At 37.1% G+C, this 15,536-nt stretch overlaps 1 pseudogene; it reads left to right on the top strand.

Annotated features, from left to right (window-relative positions):
• Positions 1–4: 4 nt before the first annotated feature.
• Positions 5–1,248, top strand: LOC123852068 (uncharacterized; annotated as a pseudogene).
• The last annotated feature ends 14,288 nt before the right edge of the window (positions 1,249–15,536 follow it).

Below are 15,536 nucleotides of genomic sequence, written 5' to 3' on the forward strand. Positions count from 1 at the left end.
CATTATGACATTATTTCCCAAGGTACTCAGCCAGCAACCCGGTGCCAGGTTGATTACACTGGACCACATCCATCATGTAAAGGATGGCATTTTGCTCTTACTGGAATATATTCTGGATACAAATTTGCCTTCCCGACAAGCAATGTTTCTTCCATATGTAGATTTACAGAATGCCTTACCCACCATTATGGTATTCTACACAGCATTACTTCTTTTTTAAAGTTTTTTTTTTCTCAGCATTGCTTTTTTAATTTTTTTTAAAATATTTTATTTATTTATTTGAGAGACAGAATGAGATAGAGAGAGCATGAGAGGGGGGAGGGTCAGAGGGAGAAGCAGACTCCCCGCTGAGCAGGAAGCCCTATGCGGGACTGGATCCCAGAACTCCAGGATCATAACCTGAGCCGAAGAAAGTGGCCCAACCAACTGAACCACCCAGGTGCCCTCTCAGCATTGCTTTTGATTAAGGAACTTCATAGTAAATAAAGTGTGGCAATGGGCCCATGCTCATAGAATTTACAGGCCTTAGCACGTCTCCACCATTCTGAAGCAGGTGGCTTAATAAAATGGTGAAATGGCCCTTTGAAGACTCAGGTACGGTGCCACCTAGCTGGACTACAGCAAGGTTCTTCAGAATGCTGTATATGCTCTGCATCGGGATCCATTATATGGTGCTGTTTCTCTGATAGACAGGATTCACAGGTCCAGGAATCAGAGGTGAGTGGCACTACTCACTCTTATCCTCTAGTGACCCACAAGTAAAATTTTTGCTTCCTATTGCCATGACCTTATGCTCTGCTGGTCTTAGATCCAAAGGAAGGAATGCTTCCACCAGGAAACATAAGAGTGATTCCATTGAACCCAAGGTTAAGACTGCCTGTAGGCCATTTTGGGCGTCTCATGCTTTAGAACCAACAAGCAATGAAGGGAATTACTGTGTTGGCTGGGTTAATTGATTTCTAATTACTAAGGGGAGATTGGACTACTTCTCCACAACAAAGATAAGGATTATGTCTGAAATACAAGCTATCTCTTAATATGTCTATTAGTATTAACAACCCTGTGATTAAAGTCAGTGGAAAAGTGTGACACCCAATCCAAGCAGGACCACCAGTAGCCCCAGACCTTTCTGAAATGAAAGTCTGGGCCCCCTGACCAGGTAAAGAAGCAACTGAGATGTTTTCAGAAAACAAAGGGAATACACAGTGGGTAGTACAAGAAGGTAGTCATAAAAAAGTTACCAAGTGACTAATTACAGAAATGAGGACTGCAGCTGTCTGAGTATTTCTCACTTATTTTGTTACAAATGTTTGTGTGAATATGAATATAAAATAAGTGTATTTTATGTATCTTTGTTTTCTTCCCTCTTATTCCTTATCATGTAACTTAAGATGTATTGACTTTATATCATAATATTTAAACATTGTTAATTTTAAATCATAGTATTTAAATCATGGGATATCAAGAAGAAGAGTAAACATCATTCAAGAACTTTATCTCCTTTTCTGGAGAAGGAGTTAGGGTACTTTCAGTTGTACGCAGGATAGTTGCATCATGTTAAGTGGAATTATGACCTTGTTATTATCTATATTTGGAGATTAAGTATCATTTAAGGAGATGCACATGGGTGCCCAGTAACAAAGGGTGGACTTGTGATGGTTAATTTTATTTGTCAACTTTACTTGGCTGTGGGGAGCTGAGACTTTGGTCAAACATTACTCTGGGTGTATCCGTGAGGGTGTTTTTAGATGAGATTAATATTTGGATCCATAGACTGCTCTCCTTAATGTGAGTGCCCTCATCCAATCAATTGGAAGCCCAAACAGAACAGAAAGGGTAGCACTATAAGATGAAATTTCTCCTGCCTGACTACTCGAGCTGGAACATTGGTATTGGTCTTTTTCTGCCTTCAGACTCAAACTGAAACAATAGACCATGAGTGTGGTGGAGCCTGTCAGCTTTCAGACTGGAACTTACACCATTGGCTCTCCTATTCTCAGACCTTCAGACTTGGCCGGGAACTAAAACCATACCTTTGGCTCTTTCATGTCTCCAGCTTGCCAACTGCAGATGTTAGGACTTCTCAGTCTCTATAACTGCATGAGCCAATTTCTTATAATAAATCTCTTCCTTATAATAAAATCACATATAACTAGAGTTATATATTAGTTACATATATGTGTGTGTATATACATGTATATATAGCTATATACACTATTGGTTCTGTTTCTTTGGAGCAGAGAACCAGACTAATTCTCTAATACACTCTTATTACCTTCATTACAGAGACGAGTCTGAGAAAATTTAAGCACCTTTAGCCACACTAAACCTAGTAAGTGGCCATGTTGGGATACACCCAGGTTTGTCTGGCTCTAATGTCCATGCTCATATCCCCTGTGCTATACTTGAGTCCTGCTTATGGACCAATAAAGACCCAAAGGAACTATTCTCCATATCTCCTGCTGATGCTTCATTGCCTGTTTCTGAATTTTGTGTTTTAATTGTTGTTGCTGTGTAATAATTATCCCAAAATTCAGTAGCATAAAATAGCAATTGCTTTATTTTGCTAATGATTTTATGGTTCATGAATTTAGAAAAGGCTCGACTAGGCTACTCTTTCATAGGATCTCTTATGTGGTTGAAATTAGTTGTCCCCTAGGGTTGCAGTCATCTGAAAGCTCAGCTGGATTGAACATTTAAGATGGCTCAGTCATATGACTGGCAGTGGACTTTGGCTACTGGCTTAGTGCTCAGCTGGACCATCAATCAGGACATCTCCCTGTGTCCGTTTCAGCATGGTCATATTGGAGTTGTGAGCAGGCCGTAAGAACTGGGTGGAGCCACAGGATCTTCTTTGGCCTACTCTTGTAAGCCATGGACCATCATTTCCACTGTAGTCTGTTGGTTACAAATGCATCACTGAGGTAGGGGCACATTCAAGGGGAGGGAACAAGGACCCCTCCTTCTGACAGAAGTGTCAAAGAATTTGGGGGTGTGTTTTTAAAACATCATGCATTATGATCCTAGGAATCAGGTATCTCTAAGACATGATGGAACCTAAGAAAGTGGACTTTGAAATGAGGTCATAATTTGAACCTTCCTCCATCACTTATTATCTGCATAAGCTTGGAAAAATTATTTAAAGTCGCTGGCCAGGGACCTCCTCTGAAAAAGGAGGTTGATACCTATTTTGGAGCTAAAATTAGTACATATGCCTGGTATTCAATTAACATTAGAATAGTGTTTTCACAGCTTCTTTACTTTTTTCACTGATTTCTACTATTTATTTATGCATAATTTAAAGACATATTAGGATCTGACAGGCAGTTTTGATTTTTTTCCCTTTTTACTTAATAGTAAAGATACCACAAACTCAATCTATGTATTAAGTCAAAAAGAAAGTTCATTGTGGCCCAAAGAACAGGCATTATAAGTCATGGTAGTATTATCTAGTATCTTTTTTCTGTCTCTCTCATGTCCCTGCTCCTTAACATCAGGCAAAAACTTACAAAATATTTAAATAAGTGCAGTCTCAGAACTTGTCAGGTCAAATCAGATCCCTGGATGTTCTGTTCTGGTGAAACTTACTTTTTCCTGAGTTTGAGTTACTGATCAAAAGTTCCATTGTATTGGGACCAAAAGGAGCCTATTATTATAGAATTCAAACACACACACACACACACACACACACAATTTTAAGCAAATGAACAAATCTAATTTGGAGAGCAAAAGCATGTAGAAGACAAAAGCCAGGGTCTCATATGGAGTAACCCGAATCCCCCATGTGGAAGTCATTTAAACATAACTTTTTCACATGGTAGGGATGAAAACATTCTTCTGCCATGGAGTTTCATAAAGCATGTCAGGCTTCTTTTTGCACTAGGCTTTTACACATCTGTCAATTGGAGAAGTTAACCTCTCTGCTCTTTTGATGAGAGAAAGATAAAAATCGAAGTCCTGGTGATTTTATAGGAGTGCTGGCTGCTTGTGTCTTTGGCTATCTCTTGCACTCCTTTGGTGTGAAGACGTCCCCAATTCAAAACAGATGTGGTCCCCTTGGCATGGCCTGCTGAATACCACATTGCTTGTAGAGCTCTGGGGCTCACGAGGTGCCCTCATGGAGCTGGCCATGACCCAGAGCTAGTTTTTCTGCTCAGCAGCAAATATGGACAGACACCTGATGAGTTTTCAAGAGAGTCTCACCACCAGGTGTCTAACTGAGTAGACAACAGATAATCACACTTGATCCTCCGAGATTGTATGTCCTCTACTTACCCCTCTAACCTCCCTGCCCTTTTTAAGTGTAAGTCACATTTCTGTAGTGTTGACTCCTGTTTTCCACCCTTTTTTAGGTTAAGTCCAAGGGATAGCTATCTTTGCATAATCTAAATTTCAAGCTTTTAGTTAGCTGTTCTTTAGTTCAATGAGCAATACCTGTTTAGAAACTTTCTCTGAGTGTGCCTTGGGGTATTTTCTAGGGCAAATGGAATTCTGCCTTGAAAACTGGAAAGCAGTTTTCTTCTTTCCATGTGGGGAGGGGAGGAGGTAGTTGCCAACGGAGCTGCATATTTAAGCAAGCAAGTTTTAGAATAATTTAGGACTTATTCAGTTTCCATTAAGAATATCTAATTATAAGTAATTACCCTATACTAATTTAATTCCATCCTCTTGAACCTTATTAGAACAACAAACTTAACCACATGCATTTTCTTAAGTGGACCCTTGCACTTTGGAGGAAAAAAAAACTTGACAAGATTGATATGACTTGCATGGGAAAGAAGGGGATTAACAATAATTGAGCATTTTCTGCAGTATCCTCTCCCTTCCATTAGAGGTGAAATATAAGTAGGTGTTTTAAAAAATGAATTCACAGTAAGGAATTTAAGGAGATTAGCTCTGTTTTAATAGATGGCCTTGCCCTATTTAAAAATTAATACCAGAAATAGGCAAACAATTTGTTTTAGTATTAGACTAAACTTTAAATGTGTTAGAAATTAAATTATTAAGGTCAAATGTTGACAGCAGACTGAAATAATAAGAATTGATACTAATTTTCTTTTTGTATCCTGGAAGTATTTGAAGAGGTAAAGTGTTTTTTTGTGAATATGAAAAATGAACTACATACTTTTAGAGTGGTTATTCTTCAAACATAGCACATTTTTTTTTAAAAAAAGCAAAGAGCTTCATTGTTTTTCTGCATATAAAAGTAATATACTTGCAATATTAAAATCCACATGGAACAAAATATATAAAGAAAATATAGAAATCACCAATACATTTATCACACAGATTTTATAACTATTAACATGTGGATATATTTCTTCCCAGATTTTTTTTCTATATATGAGGAATACCTTTATGTAATTGTTATTAAAGCATAGCATGATACAGAAAGTGAACACATAATCAGTAATCTAGAGACAGAAAATTTTTGGAACTCCAGAAGTTCTCCCATAACTACCCCTCTCTACCAAGAGTAAATTCTCCAATTCCTAACACCATTAAGATTTTCCTGTTTCTGAATTTTATATAGATGGAATCATACATTATGTATTCTTTTATGTTGGCTTATTTTGTATAAGATTACGTTCATAAATATATTCATATTGTTATTTGTCATTGTAATTGGCTTATTCTCATTGATATATGGATATATATATCATTTATATATATATAAAATTACATTATGTAAATGTACCACACTTTATTTAACCATTTTGCCATTTGGTTGTTTCATGTTTGGGGCCTTGAAATTTTAGTGCATGCTTTATGATGGAACTTATGGACATGTTTCTGTTTGATATATACCTAGAAGGAGAATGGCTGGCTGGTTTCTAGGGGTGTATATATATTAAATTTTTTTAATAAGCAGTCAATGAATTTCCAAAATGACTATAATAATTTACACTTTCCCTGGCAATACATGAGAGTCCCAGCTGCTCTCCTTCTTGCCAACACCTGATATCAAATAATTGTTTTTAAATAAAGTTGAAATTGGGTACCTGGGTGGCTCAGTGCCTGCCTTTGGCTCAGGTCATGATCCCAGAGTCCCGGGATCGAGGCCCACATCAGACTCCCTGCTAAGCAGAGAGTCTGCTTTTTCCTCTGCCCTTCACCCTGCTCTCATGCTCTCTCTCACTCTCTCTCTAAAATAAATAAATAAAATCTTTAAAAATTTTGAAATTAATTCTCTAGATGTACTTTGGTAGCCATATTTCCTACCTAACCATATATCTTGGATATCTTTCCATGTCAATAAACAAAGAGATCATCATTTTAAATTTCTGTGTAATAATCTTTCATATGATGTATCTAAATATGTGTAATCAATTCCTTATTGATGATTATTCCTACAGAATTTTAGTTTTTCATTTTATGAACAAAGTTGATTATGCAATTCTTTGTATACATAGTTCATAATTCAATATAAGTCTTGTCAACAAATTGTATCACTCATTTGGTACTCTGTGTTCTTCATCACATTCAAGTGTCAGAAATCCAGCATCACTTATTATTTCATTTCTCCTTTTTCTTGGTTGCATATGAAGTCTGCTAGTGAAAATCGGGACAGAAAAATTGATTTCACAGCATATCCATAATCACTGACATCTCATAGGCTCTCAAACTCTTCTATTTGGCAATACTTCCCCTCTCTATACATTATTTTAAATCTTCAGCCTCCCTGAACCACCAAATCTTTCCCCACGTCCCTCCAGGTTCTCTGAAGATGACTGAACCTCTCAGTTCATAGAGAATATAGTAGCCATCAGAATGTAATATCCTTAAAGTGATTTCCACTGCCAAAGAGAAACTTACACACACACACACACACACACACACACACACACACTGGCCTGCTTGCCTTCACTTCTCTGAAAATAAAGAAGCCACTCTCCTACATTCTTACACTTCTCTACTGAAGGTCAGTTCTGGCAGCTAAACTTTAGATCTCATTGTCCCACTTTTTTTTTGGCCAATCCTTTTCTCCCCTTCCTTTACTATGTCTGCTGGCCAGTCTCCAAGTGTATTAATTGATCTGGAGCCTTATTAATTCCCTTCCTCTTGAATTTCCCTTTTTGTTCTTTTCTTCTCTACTCTTTTTCCTTACTGTCTCTCATGTTCTCTTCTTTTTCTCAACTTCTCTAATTTTTCCTTCACATTTCTGTTTTCATGTTTTCCTGGGGTTTTCTAAGTCTTATGATTTCAATCACTATCCCTCTGTAAGCATCTTCCAGATTCATACAACCAAACTAGTTTTCTTTTCTTAGCTTTAGGCTCTTCGACAAGCATCTATTTGTCAACCAGTATCAATATCTCAGAAACAGTACAAAATTGACGTGTCAATTCGCTCTTCCCTCTCCACTAACACCCGTCTTCCTATCCCAGTAACTGGCATGCCATTCACCTAGGGGTAATTTAAAATGATAAAAGTGACCTAGTATGTGGTCATTATATCTCAAATCTACATTCTTCTCATCATCTCAACAGCCATTTCCTATCCAAGCCACAATCACCCCCCAATAGATGTGGAAACCATGAGGGCTGAGGTGTAAGTGCTTTATTCATCATTTTGCCCCAGTGCTTGGCACAGTGCCTGACACTCAATAGGTAGTCTAAAATTATCAGATGATTTGAAGTTAAAAAATAATTTCTTTTTGAAAGTCTTCCCTGATCTCTAAAGTAGATCAAATCCCTAATTACAGACTCTTTATATATATATATAAATACATCTTACCATGTATAAATGAATCTCTTTTTTAACAGTGTTCTAGGTATAATTTATATTATTTTCGATGAGTGATTAACTGATGGCTCAGACATTTTCGCTATTCAGTAACAAGCAAAATTATTATCTAGGAGTGCTGATCAGTATTAGAAATTAGAGGAGAAAAAAGATGTTATGAAATAGTCATCTAGGGAATTGAGAATGACTGGAATTGGAAAAGATTTCATTGTACTATTCACTCACAGTACTGGTCTCTGCCTCCTTAATACTGCTAGAATTATGATTTAAAACAACAACCAGATTATGCCACTTTTATGCTAAGGAAATGTTCTTTTGGATCCTAATTAACTACAGTTAAGTACAGGGTAAAACTCAGACTCCTTCACGTGTTGAACAGTGTCCTATGATCAGCCTCAAACCTTCTTCCTTGGACTCATCTCTGACCTTTTCCATGACTCCACACAATGTAAGTTCCAGGTGAACCTAACTTCTCAGATTTGTCCTAACACCATATACACATTCATAACTCCTTGCCTTTGCCTGGGTAGTTCCCTTTCCTGGAATGCCTTTTTTCCCCTTTTCTACACTTCTACACAAATGTATTTCATGCTCCATCCATCCCCATTTATTCCCAAGGTAGAACATGTTATCTTCTTCTCTATGTGCCCCTTAAACTTTGAGCTTGGCTTAGTACTTAGCTTTGCCATAGCACATTATTGCTTAATATGTCTGTCTTCTACCCTAGACCAGATGTTTTTCAAGCATACAGATAATATCTTAGTAATTATTTTATCCTCCCAGTCTCTAGAGTACTAAATATTCATGAACAAATTCATTTTTCAGGATTTAATCTTATATTATCAACTAATTCCAGTTTCTTAGAAGTTAAGAAAGTCTTAAGCTTTGCCTAGACAGTGAAATATGCATAGGAATAAATATTTGTGGGGTAATTACTGTGTGCATGGATATGCACTTGGTTGTGCAAATTTTGGCTTTCATTTTATAGCCTCCTCTTTTCCTCAGAACTTCACAATTTGTGTTTTTAATTTAACCACAGAAAAATCCCCTAGCATTAAATTTTGACAATAATGTTAGATACCAAGTTATAATTAGATGAAGAATATGTAATCCATATTGGATACAGTTCAGCATTTCTCTCAAATTGGAATGTTAAATGGAAAATCAAGTAAATAAAGAAATTGGCCTAAACTTGTGGAATATTAAGCTTCAAAGATGTTGTTTTTTATTGTAATTTAGTTCATTCCTACTTTGAGTTCCTGTACTTATCTTTGTGTCTCTAATTTAGCTTACTCCTGCCTCATAATGAGCCTTAAAAGTAATTTAAGATAAAATAATCAAATACCTTATTATGAGAACAAAAGATATACAGCAGGAGCACATAATTAATAAATTCACTCCTTTCAATACTGTGTTCTCAGAAGTGAATTTTTCTTTCTACTCTCTAGTGGGTAAAAACAAACAAGTTTCCTTGGGAGATTCACAGACTTTGGTGCTTTGCGAGAGAAACTTTAAGAAGAAGAATCATTTGACCAAATGAAGTCAGTTATAGTTGATCAGCAACAGATTGAGGAGGAATATAGAGCAGAGAGGTATAGGAAATACATTTGGATAGGAAGGGTAGGACCTGCTTATAGCAAATATTGAAAACATTTTTTGTTATTGCTATGGAACAATTGCTTAATTGGCTCAAAATAATTGATTATTATCCTTCAGATTTCTGAGGGTTAACTGGGTTCTGTTGGATAGTTCTTTCATAGAGTCTCTTATGTAGTGCAGTCAGTGGTCAACAGGGACTGTATTCCTCTGAATGTTCAACTAGACTAGGTAGTCAAGATGTCTGGCAGTTGTTAATGGCCAGTCAGGATTTCAGCTGAGACTAACCTATCACTAGGGGTGCTAATCACCTCTCCATGTAGTTTGGGATTCTGTCAGCAAGACGTGAGCTCTGAGGGGGAATGTCTCAAGAGCAAGCATTCCAAGAAATCCAGAGACAAGCCACAAAACTTATGACCTGACCTTGAATACCAAGAAATTACTTTGTCATATTCTGTTGGTCAAGCAAGTCACTGAGGCCAACCCAGATTCAACTGGAGGGAAAGAGACTCTACTTCTTGAAAAGGAGGGACAAGGCCACACTGCAGAAGAACGAGAAGAACATGAAGCATGGCACATACAGCTGCAGCCACCTATGGTAAAGCTAAGCTACCACAAAGGCCATAGAGAAAGGTTTTAAAGCAATAAGATATCAACTAAGAGGTCCATGTTCACTGCTGCCATTATTCTTGTCCAGATCACCACCATGTCTCACCAGGACTACTGAAGTAATTTCTTCGTTTCCTTCACTCCAGTCTGCCCTCACCTCCAATCCAATCATTCATCAACCGCCAGAATAACCTTCTTGAAGTTAAATTCCTAACATGTCACTCCTGTATTTAAACCCATAAATATCTTCCCATACATCTGGAATGACTCAGCTCCAGATCTCTTCTCTAGCCTTGCTTTTATCTACTTCCCTTTCCATACCAGGATCTCCTTTCAGCTTCTGAACTTTACCATGCTTGCTATTGCTTCAGAATTTTCCCAGGTGCTCTTCTCTTAGACTGAAACACTTTTCCTACCCTATTTCCTGGTTATTTATTTGAATGTCATCAGGCCTGTAAATATACCTTTCTTTGTGTTTTCATAATTTCCATAGCAAAGTACTTTTCACACAGAAATATAATTGCTTGGTTTCTTAGTACTTTCTTCAAGTAGACTGTAAGACCCATAAATCTTCCTTCTTGCCCTAAGTTCCTTTAAAGTATCCTTCACTGTCTGTTACTGTCTATTGTAAAAATTATAAATATATTATTTATTGGCATATTACAGCTTCCATTGACTTTTATTATATATGTGCACATATGTATCTGATGGACATTTATAGAATACTTTATCCACTAACAGCATAATATACATCAAATTCTTCTCAAGCTCACATGGAACATTTCATAAGATATACCACATTCTGGGCCATAAAACACACCTTAACAAACTTAAAAGAATAGAAATCAAATAAAGTATGTTTTCAGACCACAGTGGAATTAAACTAGAAATAAATAGCTGGAAAATCCTAAAATACTTGAAGGTTAAATAACATACTTCTAAATAAAACATGGGTCAAAGAAGTTATCTCAGGAAATATTTTGAATTAAATAAAACAAGAATACAATCTATCAAAATTTGGAGGATACAGTAAAAGCAGTGCTAAGAGGGAAATTCATAGTCTTGAATGTATATACAGAAAAGAAGAAAGATCTAAAATCAATAATCTAAGTTTTCAATTTAGAAAACTAAAAAAAAAAAAAGGAAAAGGAAAATAAAGCAAGCAGAAGAAAACAGAGAAGAAAAGTTAGAGCAGCAATCAATTAAATTGAAACCAGGAAAAAAATAGAGAAAACCAACAAAATCAAATAATTTTTCTTTTCAAAGGTCAGTAATTCAAAAATCTCTGTCCAGGCTAACTACAAAAAAAATAAAGAAGACAGAAACTACTAATATAAGAAATGAAAGAGGGGCCATCACGACTGACCCCATGAATATAAAAGTTAATAAAGGAATATTACGAATGCTTTTATGCCCACAAATTTGATAACCTAGATAAAATGAACCAATTCCTTGAAAAACACTATCTGACAAAATAGGGAAATAAACTGAATAGTCTCATATCTATTAAAATTTTTGAATAAGTAATTAGTAACTTTCTAAAACAGACAGCATGAGGCTTAGATGAATTCACTGGTGAATTCTAACAGACATTTAAGAAATTACACCAAAAAAAAAAAAAAAAAAAAAAAAGAAATTACACCAAAAATTCTACAATCTTTTCCAGAAAATAAAAGCAAAGACAATATACTTCTTAACTCATTCTGTGAGACCAAACCAGACAAAGACATTGTAAGAAAGCAAAATGCCAATATCTATCATGAACATGGATGCAAAGGTTTTTAGCAAATACTGACAAATTGAATCCAACAATATATAAAAAGAATTATTTGTCATGACTAAACGGGATTTATCCTAGTGATATAAGACTGATTCAACATTAGAAAATCAATTACCAGATTCTTGGTGTATCCTTACAGATACCCTATGCATGCAAAACAAATGTTTCTTATTTATTCCCTTCTTAACACAAAACATGATGTTATGCTTATCAAAAAAAAGAAAATTAATTAATATAATTTATCACATCAAGAAGATAAAGAAGGAAAATCTTTGATTCTATCAGTAGATACAGAAAAAGTATTTGGAGGAGCGTTTGGGTGGCTCAGTCAGTTGGTGAGATCAAGCCCCATGTTGGGCTCTGCACTGGGTGTTGTGTTGCTTAAGATTCTCTCTCTGCCTTCCCCTGGACCCCACTTGCACGTGCTCTCTCTCTAAAAAAGAAAGAAAGAAAGAAAGAAAGAAAGAAAGAAAGAAAGAAAGAAAGAAAAGAAAAAAAGGAAAAGAAAGAAAGAAAGAAAGAAAGAAAGAGAAAGAAAGAAAGAAAGAAAGAAAGAAAGAAAGAAAGAAAGAAAGAAAGAAAGAAAGAAAGAAAGAAAGAAAGAAAGAAAAAGAAACAGTATTAGGTTTGTAATAGAGCTGGAAGTCCGGAATTGTGATGCCGCCAGCTTTGCCCTTCTTTTTCAACATTCCTCTGGCTATTCGGGATCTTTTCCGGTTCCATACAAATTTTAGGATTATTTGTTCCATTTCTTTGAAAAAAGTGGATGGTATTTTGATGGGGATTGCATTGAATGTGTAGACTGCTCTAGGTAGCATTGACATCTTCACAATATTTGTTCTTCCAATCCATGAGCATGGAATGTTTTTCCATTTCTTTGTGTCTTCCTCAATTTCTTTCATGAGTATTTTATAGTTTTCTGAGTACAGATCCTTTGTCTCTTTGGTTAGATTTATTCCTAAGTATCTTATGGTTTTGGGTGCAATTGTAAATGGGATTGACTCCTTAATTTCTCTTTCTTCTGTCTTGTTGTTGGTGTATAGGAATACCACTGATTTCTGTGCACTGGTTTTATATCCTGCCATTTTACTGAATTCCTGTATGAGTTCTAGCCGTTTTGGGTTGGAGTCTTTTGGGTTTTCCACATAAAGTATCATATCATCTGCAAACAGTGAAAGTTTGACTTCTTTGACAATTTGGATGCCTTTTATTTCTTTTTGTTGTCTGATTGCTGTGGATAGGACTTCTAATACTATGTTGAATAGCTGTCATCATCAAGACAGCATGGTAGTGGCATAAAAACAGACAAATAGATCAATGGAACAGAATAGAGGGCCCAGAAATGGATCCTCAACTCTATGGTCAACTCATCTTTGACAAAGCAGGAAAGAATGTCCAATGGAAAAAAGACAGTCTCTTCAACAAATGGTGTTGGGAAAATTGGACAGCCACATGCAGAAGAAGGAAACTGGACCATTTCCTTACACCACACACAAAAATAGACTCCAAATGGTTGAAAGACCTCAATGTGAGACAGGAGTCCATCAAAATCCTAAAGGAGAACACAGGCAGCAACCTCTTTGACCTCAGCCGCAGCAACTTCTTCCTAGAAACATCGCCAAAGGCAAGGGAAGCAAGGGCAAAAATGAATTATTGGGACTTCATCAAGATAAAAATCTTCTGCAAAGCAAAGGAAACAGTCAACAAAACCAAAAGACAACCGACAGAATGGGAGAAGATAGTTGCAAATGACATATCAGATAAAGGGCTAGTATCCAAAATCTATAAAGAACTCATCAAACTCAACACCCAAAGAACAAAGAATCCAATCACGAAATGGGCAGAAGACATGAACAGACATTTTTCCAAAGACATCCAAATGGCCAACAGACACACGAAAAAGTGCTCAATATCGCTTGGCATCAGGGAAATCCAAATCAAAATCTCAATGAGATATCACCTCACACCAGTCAGAATGGCTAAAATTAACAAGTCAGGAAATGACAGATGTTGGCGGGGATGCAGAGAAAGGGGAACCCTCCTACACTGTTGGTGGGAATGCAAGCTGGTGCAGCCACTCTGGAAAACAGTATGGACGTTCCTCAAAAAGTTGAAAATAGGGCGCCTGGGTGGCTCAGTTGGTTAAGCGACTGCCTTCGGCTCAGGTCATGATCCTGGAGTCCCTGGATCGAGTCCCACATCGGGCTCCCTGCTTGGCAGGGAGTCTGCTTCTCCCTCTGACCCTCCCCCCTCTCATGTGCTTGGTCTCTCTCATTCTCTCTCTCTCAAATAAATAAATAAAATCTTTCAAAAAAAAAAAAAGTTGAAAATAGAGCTACCATATGATCCAGCAATTGCACTGCTGGGTATTTACCCCAAAGATACAAAAGTAGGGATCTGAAAGGATACGTGCACCCCGATGTTTATAGCAGCAATGTCCACAATAGCCAAAGTGTGGAAAGAGCCAAGATGTCCATCGACAGATGAATGGATAAAGAAGAAGTGGTATATATATACAATGGAATATTATGCAGCCATCAAAAGGGATGAGATCTTGCCATTTGCAATGACGTGGATGGAACTGGAGGGTATTATGCTGAGCGAAATAAGTCAAACAGAGAAAGACATGTGTCATATGACCTCACTGATAATGAGGAATTCTTGATCTCAGGAAACAAACTGAGGGTTGCTGGAGTGGGGGGTTGGGGGAGTGATGGGGTGACTGGGTGATGGACACTGGGGAGGGTATGTTCTCTGGTAAGCGCTGTGAGTTGTGCAAGACTGTTGAATCTCAGATCTGTACCTCTGAAACAAATAATGCAATATATGTTAAGAAAGAAAAATAGGGCGCCTGGGTGGCTCAGTTGGTTAGGCCACTGCCTTCGGCTCAGGTCATGATCCTGGAGTCCTGGAGTCCCGGGATCGAGTCCCGCATCGGGCTCCCTGCTCGGCGGGGAGTCTGCTTCTCCCTCTGACCCTCCCCCCTCTCATGTGCTTTCTCACTCCCATTCTCTCTCTCTCAAATAAATAAAATCTTTAAAAAAAAAAAAAAAAAAAAAAAAAAAAGAAAGAAAAATAAAAGAAGAAGAAGAAGAATGTAGCAGGAGGGTAAGAATGAAGGGGGGGAAATCGGAGGGGTAAACGAACCATGAGAAACGATGGACTCTGAAAAACAAACTGAGGGTTCTAGAGGGGAGGGGGTGGGAGGATGGGTTAGCCTGGTGATGGGTACTAAAGAGGGCACGTTCTGCATGGAGCACTGGGTGTTATGCACAAACAATGAATCATGGAACACTACATCTAAAACTAATGATGTAATGTATGGGGATTAACATAACAATAAAAAAATTTAAAAAAATATATTAAAAGGATCATCCACCATGACCAAGTGGGATTTATCCCCGGGATGCAAGGGTGGTTCAACATTCACAAATCAATCAATGTGATAGAACACATTAATAAAAGTAGGGAGAAGAACCATATGGTCCTCTCAATTGATGCAGAAAAAGCATTTGACAAAATACAACATCCTTTCCTGATTAAAACTCTTCAGAGTATAGGGATAGAGGAAACATTCCTCAAGTTCATAAAATCCATCTATGAAAAACCCACAGCAAATATCACCCTCAATGGGGAAAAGCTGAGAGCCTTTCCCTTAAGATCAGGAACATGTCAAGGATGCCCACTCTCGCCACTATTGTTCAACAGAGTACTAGAAGTTCTAGCAACAGCAATCAGACAACAAAAAGAAATAAAAGGTATTCAAATTGGCAAAGAAGTCAAACTCTCTCTTTTTGCAGATGACAT

Source organism: Mirounga angustirostris, unplaced genomic scaffold, assembly GCF_029215605.1.
Source record: "Mirounga angustirostris isolate CCGP_5_RB_7025 unplaced genomic scaffold, mMirAng1.0.hap1 SCAF_10, whole genome shotgun sequence".
Classification (NCBI taxonomy): domain Eukaryota; kingdom Metazoa; phylum Chordata; class Mammalia; order Carnivora; family Phocidae; genus Mirounga; species Mirounga angustirostris.